Source organism: Ornithorhynchus anatinus, chromosome 10 (genome assembly GCF_004115215.2).
Source record: "Ornithorhynchus anatinus isolate Pmale09 chromosome 10, mOrnAna1.pri.v4, whole genome shotgun sequence".
In the NCBI taxonomy this organism is placed as follows: Eukaryota; Metazoa; Chordata; class Mammalia; order Monotremata; family Ornithorhynchidae; genus Ornithorhynchus; species Ornithorhynchus anatinus.
The window spans coordinates 32,045,297-32,058,110 of record NC_041737.1 but is presented as its reverse complement, the minus strand read 5'-3'; positions in this window follow the sequence as shown (position 1 = coordinate 32,058,110).

The window sequence follows — 12,814 nt, the reverse complement described above, 5'->3', positions numbered from 1 at the left end:
TCACGGCCAGGGAGCGTATCTATCAACTCTGCTCTATTGTACTCATCCATTCAATCGTATTTCTTGAGTGCTTACGGTGTGCAGGGCACTAGTATTAAGCACTTGGGAGAAGAGGAGCGTGGCCTAAGTGGATACAGCATGGGCCTGGAAGTCAGAAGGTCATAATAATAATAGTTACGGTATATGTTAAGCACTCACCATATGCCAATCACTGTTCTAAACGTTGGGGTAGATCCGAGGTAATCAGGTTGTCCCACCTGGGGCTCACAGTCTTAATCCCCATTTTACAGATGAGGTAACTGAGGCACCGAGAAGGCAAGTGGCTTGCCCGAGGTGACACAGCAGGTAAGTGGCGGAGCCGGGATTAGAACCCACGACTCCCAACCTGTGCTCTTTCCACTAAGCTACCCTGCTTCTCTGGGTTCGTGGGTCATGGGTTCTAATCCCAGCTCTGCCACTTGTCAGCTGTGTGACCGTGGGCAAGTCACTTCACTTCTCTGTGCCTCAGTTACCTCATCTGTAAAATGGGGATTAAGACTGTGAGCCCCACGTGGGACAACCTGATTTCCCTGTGTCTACCCCAGCGCTTAGAACAGTGCTCTGCACATAGTAAGCGCTTAACAAATACCAACATGATTATTATTATTATTCTCTGTGCCTTGGTTACCTCATCTATAAAATGGGGATTGAGATGGTGAGCCCTATATGGGACTGAAACTGTGTCCAACTTGATCTCCTTGTAGTCTCCCCAGTGCTTAGTACAGTCCCTGGCACATAGTAAGTGCTTAACAAATACCATCATCATTATTATTATTACAATATAGCAATAAACAGACACATTCCCTGCCTACAGTGAGCTGACAGTTTAGAGGAGGAGACAGTCATGAATATAAATAAATTACAGAAATGTACATAAATAGTGTGGGGTTGGAAGGGGGGATGAATAAAGTGAGCAAGTCAAGGCGACACAGAAGGGAGTAGGAGAAGAGGAAACGAGGGCTTAGTCAGGGAAGGCTTCTTGGAGGAGATGTGCCTTGAATAAGGCTTTGAAGTGGAGGGAGAGTAACTGTCTGTCAGATTGGAGGAGGGAGGGAGTTCAGGCCAGAGGGAGGACGTGGGTGAGATAGATCATCGGCCAGATAGACGAGATCAAGGTACGGCGAGAAGGTTAGCGTAGTGTGCTCCTCTGGCGTAGGAGTGAAGTGTGCAGGCTGGATTGTATTAGGAGAGTAGCGAGGTGAAGTAGGAGGGCACAAGGTGAATTTTTGTTTAATGAGGAGGCGGATGAGCAACCACTGGAGCTTCCTGAGGAGTGGGGAAACACGTCCTTGAACGTTTCCGCGGAAAAATGATCACTCAGCAGAGTGAAGTATGGACAGGAGTGGGGAGAGACCGGAGGCCAGGTGGTCAACAAGGAGGCTGGTACAGTAATCAAGGTGGGAAAGGATGTGATTGTATTAACGGGGAAGGAGTTTGGAGAGGAAAAGGCAGATTTTAGCGATGTTGTGAAAGTGGAACCGACAGGATTTAGTGATGAATTGAACACGTAGGTTGAATGAGAGACGAGTCAAGGACGATGACGAGTTTATGGGTTTGTGAGGCAGGAGGGATGGTAGTGCCATCTGCAGTGATGGGAAAGTCAGGGGGAGGACAGGGTTTGTACCTTCCTGAGTGCCTAATACAGTGCCCTGCCCAAAGTAAGCCCTAAATAAATACCACTGACTGGTTGCTTTGCGGACCGTAAGCTCTCAATAAATACAATTCTTGGGCACTTGGGAGAGTTTACTAGTGGATAGAGCACGAGCCTTGGAGTCACAGTCCCTCTAGACTGCGAGCTCCTTGTGGGCGGGGATTTTCTCCCTTTACTGCTGTATCGTACTTTCCCAAGCGTTTAGTACAGTGCTCTGCACACAGTAAGCGCTCGATAAATACGACTGAACGAAGCCCTTGGCAAATACCATCGTGATTCTTAGCCAGGACAGCATTTCTGAACTACTCAGCGGAGGCCGAGAGAAGAGGGCTCTTCCTGCCATCGGGGGGAAGAGAAGCCTCACGAGAGATAGCCCTCGAAGGCTGCCCTGCTGTTAAATGGTAGAGCCGCGAGATGGGGCCCCGGTCAGCGGCCTGGAAGCTCACGTCCTGCAGAAAAATATGTTTTCCAGCCTCTGCTGAACTGGTGTATATGTGTGGGGTGGGGGGGAGCTGGAGGGGACAGGCAGGTGGGAACCAGATAAGGAGAACCCCCTTCATGCCCTACACTAGCTGGAGCCGGGTGGCCGGGGCAGTAACGGACAGCTCAGGTAAATGATGGCGACAGGAGCCCTGGAAAGGGGATATGGGACCTGCAGCCAGATCCCTCCCTGTCCATCCCCTTGACTGCTGGTCCACAGCCCTGGAGAGAAAGTGACCCTCCCCCTGCCCATCTCGACTTTCCATCAGCCCCCGTTCCAGCCCCTGAAGGGTGAAGAGATAGGACAGGGCAGTCGATCAATCCATCGTATTTATTGAGCCCTTACTGTGTGCAATATAACTGACGCATTCCCTGTGTCAGGGGCAGACATTAATATAAATACATTATAGATATGTCCCTAAGTGCCGTGGGGCTGAGTGGGGGGTGAATAAATGGAGCAGATCGGCATGACGCAGAGGGAGCGGGAGAAAAGAAAATGAGGGCTTAGTCAGGGAAGGCCTCTTGGAGGAGATGGGCCTTCAGTAAGGCTTTGAGGGGGGAGAGAGTCGTCGTCTATCGGATTTGAGGAGGGAGGGAGCTTCGGGCCAGAGGCAGGATGTGGACTAGGGGTCAGCTGTGAGATAGACGAGATCGAGGTAGAGTGAGTTGGTTGGCATTAGAGGAGCAAAGTGTGAGGACTGGGTGATAGTAGGCGAGCAGCGAGGTGAGGTGATCGAATGCTTTAAAGCCAGTGGTGGTTTGATGCACGAGTGGATGAGCAACCACTGGGTTCTTGAGGAGTGGCAAAACATGGGCTGCTTGTTTTTGTAGAAATGTAATTCGGACAGTAGAGTGAAGCGTGGATTGGTGTGAGGAGAAACAGGAGACAGGGAGGTCAGCAAGGAGGCTGATAGAGTCATCAGGGCAGTATAGGTCAAGTGCTCGGACTAACACGCTGACGGTTTGGATGGAGAGGAAAGGGCCAATTTTAGCGGTGTTGAGAAGGCTGGACTGGCAGCGTTTAGTGATAGATGCAATCTGCGGGTTGAATGAGAGCGATGAGTCAAGGATAATGCCGAGGTCACCGGCTGGTGAGACAGGAAGGATGGTGGTGCCGTCTACAGGCTTTCCCAGCTACTGGGAAACTGTTGCAGTCCCCAGGATCCGACAGCTCACCAAACCTCCCCCACCCCACCCTCCGCTGGGTGTACGGCTGCAGCTGTGCCTGGGGTGAGTGTTGGATTATGAACGACCAGGAGCCTGAAATTCTGCTCCTCTAGCCCCTCGCTGTTTACAGGACATTTATCATCATCCTTGTCTTTTATGTGCTTTCTCACATGTTAGTTTCTAACCCTCTTCCCATTACTGTCATCCATTTAATTATTATTATTTCTACTGTGGTATTCGTTAAGCCCTTACTGTGTAACAAGCCCTGTTCTAAGCACTGGGGTAGATGCACGTTAATCAGGCTGAACACAGTCCCTGTCCCACTTGGAGTTCCCTCCCCCAAATCCCCTTAGTCTTGAATTGTGAACCCGTTGAAGGCCAGGGACCGTGTCCGATTCTCACCATGGTATTTTTTCCCAGGGCCCAATAGAGTCTTTGACACATGGTAGATGCTTAATAAACACTATAACTCCCAATCAATCAACCGTATTTATTGAGCACTTACCGTGTGCAGAATAGTGTACACTAAGTGCTGGGGAGAGGACATTATAACGGTCGGTAGACACGTTCTCTGCCCACAGTGAGCTTACAGTCTCCGACTCCTTGTGCGATCCAACTTTTTTTAGCAGCTACGGAGCTGGGACTCCCCAAAGGCACCACAGTCTGACCCTTTAAGCAGTCCCCTCAGTGACACTTATAGGATGTACTCAACGTCAAATGGCAAGGAAGGATCGTAAAACGGCCAGGTTCTAGAACAAAGTCATCTTCCTAGCCTTGAAGTTACGCTCACCTCAACACAGCTGGCCTGGGTGCCACATAACAATAACAACAACAACAATAATAATAATAATAATGTATTTGCTAAGCAATTACTCTGTGCCAAGCACTGGACTAACTGCTAAGGCAGATACAAGATCATCAGGTTCCACATGGAGCTCACGGTCTAAGTAGGAAGGAGAACGGGTTATGAATACCCATTTCGCAGATGAGGGAACTGAGGCCTAGAGAAGTGAAGTGACTTGCCCAAGGTCACACAAGCAGGTGCGTGGCAGAGCCGGGATTAGAACCCAGGTCCTCTAATAATAATGATAATTGTGGCATTCGTTAAGCACTTACTGTGTGCCAGCCACTGAAATAAGCACCGGGGCAGGTACAAGATCGTAGGACTGGACGTAGTCCCCGTCCCAAATGGGGCTTGCCGTCTTCCCCCCATTTTACTGGACTAACTGCTAAGGCGGATACAAGATCATCAGGTTCCACCTGGAGCTCACGGTCTAAGTAGGAAGGAGAACAGGTTATGAATACCCATTTTTCAGGTGAGGAAACTGAGGCACAGAGAAGTTAAGTGACTTGCCCAAGGTCACAGAGCAGACCTGTGGACAAGGTCCTCTGACTCCCAGGCCCGTGCTCTATCCACTAGGCCACGCTGCATCTGGGAGGAGAATGGGTGGCAGCAGAAAACCGAAACGGCTTCTGCGTGACCGGCTGGAATTTGGGAGAATTAAAACCAGGAGGGCAGAGGAAGCATTTTAAAGACGCGGTACGACAAAGACTCGGAAAACGCTGCTTCCAGAAGTCAACTGTGGCCCCGAGGCTGACCTGTCGCACCACGGTCCGGGAAAGCAGACGGCGGGTTGGGAAGTGGCCGAGTGGCAGGAGCACAGGCCTGGGAGTCAGGAGAGCCGGGTGCTAATTGCGGCTCCGTTACTTGCCTGCCGGGTGACCTCGGGCTAGTCATTTCACTTCTTCGGGCCTCGGTTTCCTCACCAGTACAAAATGGGGATCCGATACTAGTTCTCCCTCCACTGAAGGCCGTGAGCCCCACAGTAAGGGCCCAGTAAATGGTGCGGATGAGGAGGAGCCTCAGTTTCCCCATTTGGGCCGGAGGGCGTCAGTGCCCGGACACTGCTAGCGAGCCTCTCTCTGACGAATGGCCGGCCCTCTCTCCCTCCCAGCCCCCAAGGATAAGGAAGCCACCAAGAATGACACCAGCGCTTTCTCGAGGCGCGTAAATATAAAGCGGTAAGTTTCCGGAGGCCGCCCACGGGCCAGGACCAGGCTAGGGAGGGAAGGCCCGGGGACGGTGAGTAGGTGTCCAGCCCAGTCCCACGGGTCGCGGTTGTCCCCCCCCCCCCCCCCCCGGGAGGAGATGACACTGGAATAGTCGGGATAAATAAGTTCACTGGAGTCATCCGGCCCTGCCGAGAGGCCTGGCCGGGGATGAGCCCCGTCCCGCGGGGTCGGGCAGAAGAGACCCCGGCGTCCCCCGGCCCCGGAGAGCCGCTGGGACTGCCCGGGGGGGGGGACGTCGTGCTCATCATTCATTCGATCGTACTTACTGAGCGCTTACTGTGCGCAGAGCACTGGACTAAGCGCTCGGAATGGACAATTCGGCAACGATCCCTGCCCCACGACGGGCTCACCGTCTAAAAGGAGGACACAGGCAGCGAAACAAGTAGCCAGGAGGAGGCGGGGAGAGGAGATGGGGAGAGGAGTGGGGGGGGGGGTCTCTCCGCCCGCCCCCTCCTCGACGAGGGCCAGAGAGCAGCCCCTCCCTCGGCCGGGGCCCAGGGCCCGGGACAGCATCCTTGGAGGGTCGGGGGGGCTCATCCCGGGTTTGGGGGCAACCCCCCATCACCACCAGCACACACACGGACTCACAGTCTTCATCCCCCTTTTACAGATGAGGGAACTGAGGCCCAGAGGAGTGAAGGGACTCGCCCACAGTCCCACAGCTGCCAAGTGGCAGGGCCGGGATTCGAACCCATGACCTCTGACTCCCAAGCCCGGGCTCTTTCCACGTATTTAGTGAGCGCCTACTAGGTGCAGATCACCGTACCAAGCGCTTGGAATGTACAGTTCGGCGACAGTGAGAGACAATCCCCGCCCAGCGACGGGCTCGCCGACTAAACGTGGCTCAGTGGAAAGAGCCCGGGCTTTGGAGTCAGAGGTCATGAGTTCGACTCCCGCCTCTGCCGCTTGTCGGCTGTGGGACTGTGGGCGAGTCACTTCACTCCTCTGGGCCTCCGTTGCGTCATCTGGAAAATGGGGATTAACTGGGAGCCTCACGAGGGACGACCCGATGGCCCTGTATCTCCCCCAGCGCTTGGAACAGTGCTCTGCACATAGTAAGCGCTTCACAAATCCCGACATCATTATTATTATCATCATTATAGGGGGGAGATCACTCGGGCCTCGAAGAGCCGCCGCTGCCCCACGAAGCCGAGGTCGGGGGGCGACGACGTCGCGGAGCCCCTTGACGGAGTAGAAGTGGAGCGTTTAGTACAGTGCTCTGCACACGGTAAGCGCTCAACAAATACTCTCGACTGAAATACTACTGAATGAAGTGGAAGGCTCAACTTCCGTCCGCCCGACTGCATATATCTTCATCACCCTCTTTATTTTGTTAATGAGCTGTACATCGCCTTGATTCTATTTATCTGCTATCGTTTTGATGAGATGTTCATCCCCTGGATTCTATTTATTGCCATTGCTCTTTTCTGTCCGTCTCCCCCGATTAGACCGTGCGCCCGTCAGAGGGCAGGGACCGTCTCTATCTGTTACCCATTTGTCCATCCCCGCCCCCCGCCCCACTCATTCATTCATTCAGTAGTATTTATCGAGCGCTTACTACGTGCCGAGCACTGGACTAAGCGCTTGGAATGGGCAGATCGGTGATAGAGACAGTCCCAGCCCTTTGACGGGCGCACAGGCTAATCGGGAGAGACGACAACAATGGCAATAAGTGGGGTCGTGGGGAAGAACGGCTCATTAAAAACGACAGCAAATAAATAGAATCGGGGTGACGTACCTCTCATTAAACCAAATAAATAGGGTGGTGAAGATATACGCAGTCGAGCGGACGAGTACGGCGCTGAGGGGATGGGACGGGAGAGGGGGAGGAGCAGAGGGAAAAGGGGGAGAAGATGCTCACCTCCCCGGCCCCCACCTGAGCCCCTTCCCCCCTAACCCACCGCTCCCCTCCCCATCCCAGGCTGTCTGGGGCCCAAGGATGGGACCCCTCCTTCGGAGCGCTGGTGCCAGCCCCGGACTGACTGGCTGGAGGGTCGTTCTGGGGGCTCGCCTGGTCGGAGTAGGGGGCGGCGGGGCCCGCGCGGCTCCCCTCCAGCCGGGGGGGGGGGGGGTCGCGGCAGGGAGGGACGGGGCCGGGGGATCCCGACAGAGATCCGGGTAGCGGGCCGGGGGCTCTTCGAAGCCGAAGGGGTGGAAGGCGAGGCCCGTGGGAGGGGGCCGGGGAAAGGAGGACGGGGGGGGGGGAGGAGGAGGAGGAGAAGGGAGGAGGAGGAGGAGGAAGAGGAGAAGGGGACGGGGAGGGGGGTGGAGGAGAAGGGAGCAGGAGGAGGAGGAGGGGGGAGGAGGAGCAGGAGGAGGAGGAGAAGGAGAAGGGGACGGGAGGGGGGGAGGAGGAGCAGGAGGAGAAGGAGAAGTGGGGAGGAGGAACAGGAGGAGGAGGAACAGGAGGAGGAGGAGAAGGAGAAGGGGGGAGGAGGAGGAGCAGGAGGAGAAGGAGAAGGGGGGAGGAGGAGGAAGAGCAGGAGGAGAAGGAGGACGGGGAGAAGGAGGAGGGGGAGGAAGAGGAGCGGGAGGAGGAAGAGGAGGAGGAGGAGAAGGGGGGAGGAGGAGGAACAGGAGGAGGAGGAGGAGGAGGGGGGAGGAGGAGGAGGAGAAGGAGAAGGAGAGGGGGGAGGAGGAGGAGCAGGAGGAGAAGGAGAAGGGGGAGGAGGAAGAGGAGGGGATGGAGGAAGAAGAGGAGGGGAGAGGAAACGGTGTGATACGAGAGAGACCCCGGGACGGCGGAGGTGGGGATGGAGAGAAGTAAAGGGTGTCCGAGGGGGAACGGAGAGAGGCCGGGGGCGAGCGCTCCCCTGAGCAAGACGCAAGTGTGTGCGTGCACTGGGGGGGGGGGGGGGGCGGGAGGAACCCAGTAAGCCGAGAGGGGAGAGGGCGCACCTGGTCGGGCTGGGGGGGGACAGAAGGAAGGGGAAAAACTGCGAACCCGTCATTGGGCAGGGACTGTCTCTCTCTCTCTGTGGCCGAATCGTCCATTCCGAGCGCTCAGTCCAGTGCTCTGCACGTCGTGAGCGCTCAATAAATACTGTCGAATGAATGAAGGGGCGAGAGGAGGGGCGAGGTGGGGTGGGGGGAGGAAGCGGAGGGGCGCGGAGGGGCCGGCCGGGCCGGGCCGAGCGGCCGTCCTCGTCCAGCACGGCGACGCGGGACAGCTCTCCGACGATCGGCCGGGACCTGCGCCCCTCCCACCCGGGACGAGGGACGAGAGGCGAGGGCGGACGAAGGAGGACGGGGGAGGAGGAGAAGGGGAAAAAGGACTCAAGGACTCAAAGCACTCAATAAATACCGCTGATGGACCGTTGGATTGACTGGCTGCCCCGAGCCCAGCTCCCCACTCTCTTCCCCCCTCGTCCGGCTCCCTGCCCTCGGCCCTCCCCTGTCCTGCTCGGACTTGCCCGGGCCCTTCTCCCCGGGCGCCTCCCTGCCCCTCCCGCCCCGGGAACCCCCGGCCGGTGTCCCCCACCCCCCTCCGCCCCAACCTCTCCTGGAGCTCCCCTCTCACACTTGATAGTCACCCCCACAGCACTCGCGTACATATCTTTAAATGATAAAAATTTATTATATTAATGTCCGTCTCCCCCTCCAGACTGTAAGCTCACTGGGTGCGGAGAACGCGTCTGCCAGGACGCGCTCACGGCCAGAACAGAGCTCCTCATCTCCCTTCCCCACACCTGTCCTCTCCCGAACTTTCCCGTCACGGTAGAAGGCACAACCGCCCTTCCCATCTCACAAGCCCGTAATCGTCCTGGCCTCCGCTCTCTCATTCAACCCACGTATCCGATCCGTCTCCAAATCCGGAACTGAGCCTCGAGGGACTCCCGTACTTAGGGGTTGGGAGATAGCCGAGGAGCCTCCGAAATGGACTGAGAAGGCGTGACCGGAGAGATAGGAGGAGACGCTTGGCGACGCTGAGGTGAGGAGAGATGGGGTGATAACTGGGAGTCGTGGGATCCCGGGGAGTTTTAGTTTTTTAGGATGGGGGAAGGCCTGAACCTGTTCGAAAGCAGCGGGGAAGAAGCCAGTGGAGAGTGAACAATTGAAGACGGTGGTCGGGGAGGGCAGAAGCATAGAGAAGCAGCGTGGCGTGATGGGTAGCGCGCGCGGACTGGGAGTCAGAAGGTCATGGGCTCTAATCCCCGCTCCGCCACTTGTCTGCTGTGTGACCTTGGGCTAGTCACTTCACTTTAAAATGGGGATTGAGACCGGGAGCCCCACGTGTCCAACTCCATAGACATGTACCTAACCCACAGCGTAGTACTGTGCCTTAATAATAATAACGATGGTATTTGTTGAGCACTTACTCTGTGCCAAGCACTGCTCTAAGCGCTGGGGTAGATAAAAGGTGATCAGGTTGTCCCATCTGGGACACAGTCCGCACAGTCCACCCCCATTTTACCGAGGAGGCTCTGGGTCCACCGTCCCTACCGTGGCCACGGTGGGTGGTCAGCAGCAGCTGCCGCGGCCTTCCCGCGGTTTGGTGGAGGCGGCACCGGGCTGCGGCTCCTTCCGCCTGATCCGTCGGAGTGGTGGCCAGCAGGCTGGGACGGAGCTTTCTCAGTGACACGGAGGCCAACTGGCGTGGGATTCCCGGGAGTGAACATTATAATAATAATGATGACGACGATGGCATTTATTAAGCCCTTACTGTGTGCCCGGAACTGGGGTGGAGAGAAGCTAATCGGATGCCGGTCCCATCTGGAGCTCACGGTCTCAATCCCCATTTTACAGATGAAGGACCTGAGGCTCAGAGAAGTGAAGCGGCTCGCCTAAGATCACACAGCAGACAAGTGGCAGATTTGGGATTAGAATCCTCTGACTCTCAGGGCCCGTGCTCTATCCCCTGGGCCACGCTGGTGGACCGGGAGAAGAGGAGGACCCTGCGGGCCCTGGGGAGCCGTGATGGGGGCGTGGAGGGGGGCGGCGAGGTCCGGGGGGGGAGTCAGGCGACTGGCCGTTGAGAGAAAGTGGAAGAGACCTCTCGGCCCCTCGCAGTTCTCGCCTCTGGGTTCGAGGGATCAGGTTCAAAGAAACCCTCGCCCGCCACTGTAGCAAACACAGCTCTACCGCCTGTCTGGCTGGCTGTCCAGGAGCGAATCCCCACGGACAAACGCGCAGAGATTCTCTCCGTGACCGTCTCATCCGGGGGTGCCAATCTCACCCTCAGCAGCGTCACCTTCCAAATGCAGGACAACTCCACCAAGCCCCTGTTGGGCAGAGCACCGGAGCAGGAACCTCCTGCGGAAATTTGAGAAGAAAGGCAATAAAGGTAGAAGAAAGACCTAGAGGAGCTTACAACCTCACAGGGCTTCCCGTTTCTTGTCAAGTTGGTCAGTCAGACGTGCTTGTTGCTTGGAGCCGCTTGCATCTCCTAAGCCTAAGGAGGTTTCAGGGGGACAGAGGCGGTGGAGTCCAGTGGAAAGAACACGGGCCTGGGATTCAGAGGACTTGGGTTCTATTCCCAGCTCTGCCACTTGCCTGTGGCGTGACCTTGGACAAGTCACTTCTGTGCCTGTTTTGCCACCTGCAAAATGGGGATTCAATACCCATTCTCGCTCTGACAGATCACCTCTCTCCCCTTCTTCAAAGCCCTAATAAAATTCTCTTGCGCCGAGGAACCCTTTCCCAGCTAGTCTCATCCCCCGGCCCCCGGCCCCCACTCTCCCTCCCTTCCGTGTTGTCTACGAACTTGAACTCTACCCACAAACTCTTACATATATACCTTCTGCCCCGCTGCTTTCCCCGCCTCTGATTTTAACGCCTGCTTTCTCCACTAGATCGTAAGATCTTTCAGGGCAGGGATCAAGTCTACCATATTGTACTCTCCCAAGAGCTTAGCGCAGTGCTCGGCACATAGTAAGCCCTTGACAAATGCCCCACCCTCATTATTAGAGCGAAACCTCACTCCTCACCTCGAGAGGCCTTTTCTCGTTTGAACACGCGTGGAGTCGCTGTTCTGCCGGTTCCTCCTTCCTTGGTCTGTCTCTCGGGGCTGGGTGAGTCTGGGGTTTGCGGAGGTGTGGGGGGGGGGGGGGCCCAGATCTCCCCGCCAGAAGGGACCGATGGCTTCGACTGAGTTCCGCGAAAAGCCCCTGCCCCGACCCAGACCCTAGAGAAGCGGCGTGGCTCAGTGTTAAGAGCCCGGGCTTAGGAGTCAGAGGTCCTAATCTCCGCTCCGCCACCTGGGCAAGTCGCACTACTCGGTGCCTCGGTGACCTCATCTGTAAAATGGGGATTGAGACCGTGAGCCTCCCGTGGGACAACCTGATTACCCTGTATCCACCCCGCTGCTTAGAAGAGTGCTCTGCACATAGTAAGCGCTTAACAAGTACCAACATTACTATTATTAATAATAAAAACTGACCACCAGAGAGGCACGAGGGGGATGCAAAGGTTTCCCAGAGCTAGGGCAGCTCTGCCACGTGCCGGAACAAAGAGGAGTCTCAGGGAGACAGCAAATTATGGATATAATGGATAAAATTAGGCAATTACGGACATAACGGACCGAAACTCAACTCCCGCTCCCCTTTAATTCGTGTTCTTCACAACCCTCCCCGGGGTCGCTCTTCGAAATGCATCACCCAGCTGACCCTCTGCTCTCTTTAGTCGGCAAGATCGCGAGTCTTCTACCCCTTCCCCGGCTAGTTAGCTTTGGGGCGATCACCCTCCAGATGGAAACAGGGCAGTCCACCAAGCTATTCGGGGGCCAAAAACGTGCGGTCTTATTTTCTCCGAAGGGATTCTAGGGGACTCCGAGCAGGAGGGAGTCTCTGAAGAAGTATAATGGATGAGGCTCCTCCGTCTGATGGTTCTGGATGAGGTTCCCCCGCAGAGGGATTGCTTCTAATGCCAATGTCTTGCGCCTGTCCTCACCCAACATAGGAAGAGGGGTGCTGTCTTCAAATTAGGTTGCCTCCACCTAGCCCTAATAACGCAAGGCACCCTCCGCTTCCTCTCCAGTCTGAAACCCCAGCCCTCGAGACCTTCAAGAGATTAGTTCGGGGTCCAGATCGGCCCGGGCTGCCGTCCGTCCCAGTGACTAAACCGCGAGTGGCTGCCGACTCGCTTCCAGGGAGCCGCCTCCCCCGCCTCGTGCCAGCCTTCACCAGTCACGGGAACTCCTGCCGAGTCCCAGGCTCCTACACTCCCCCGATGGGTTTTCATTCGGTTCGGAGGCTCCGGTTAACTTCCTCTTCCCTTTTACCGTTGTCATCTGCAACCCACAAGCTCCCGCCTTCCTCTGGCACTTTTTCTCCTCTTCACTGAGCCTTCCCTCAAGGTGCCTCTAGGCTGGTACCGGCACAAGAAAGATTCCCTACTGTTAGACTGGTCAGTCTGGGACTGTAGGTAACTGGGCCCCACGAACAATAGCAATGGCATTTGGTAAGC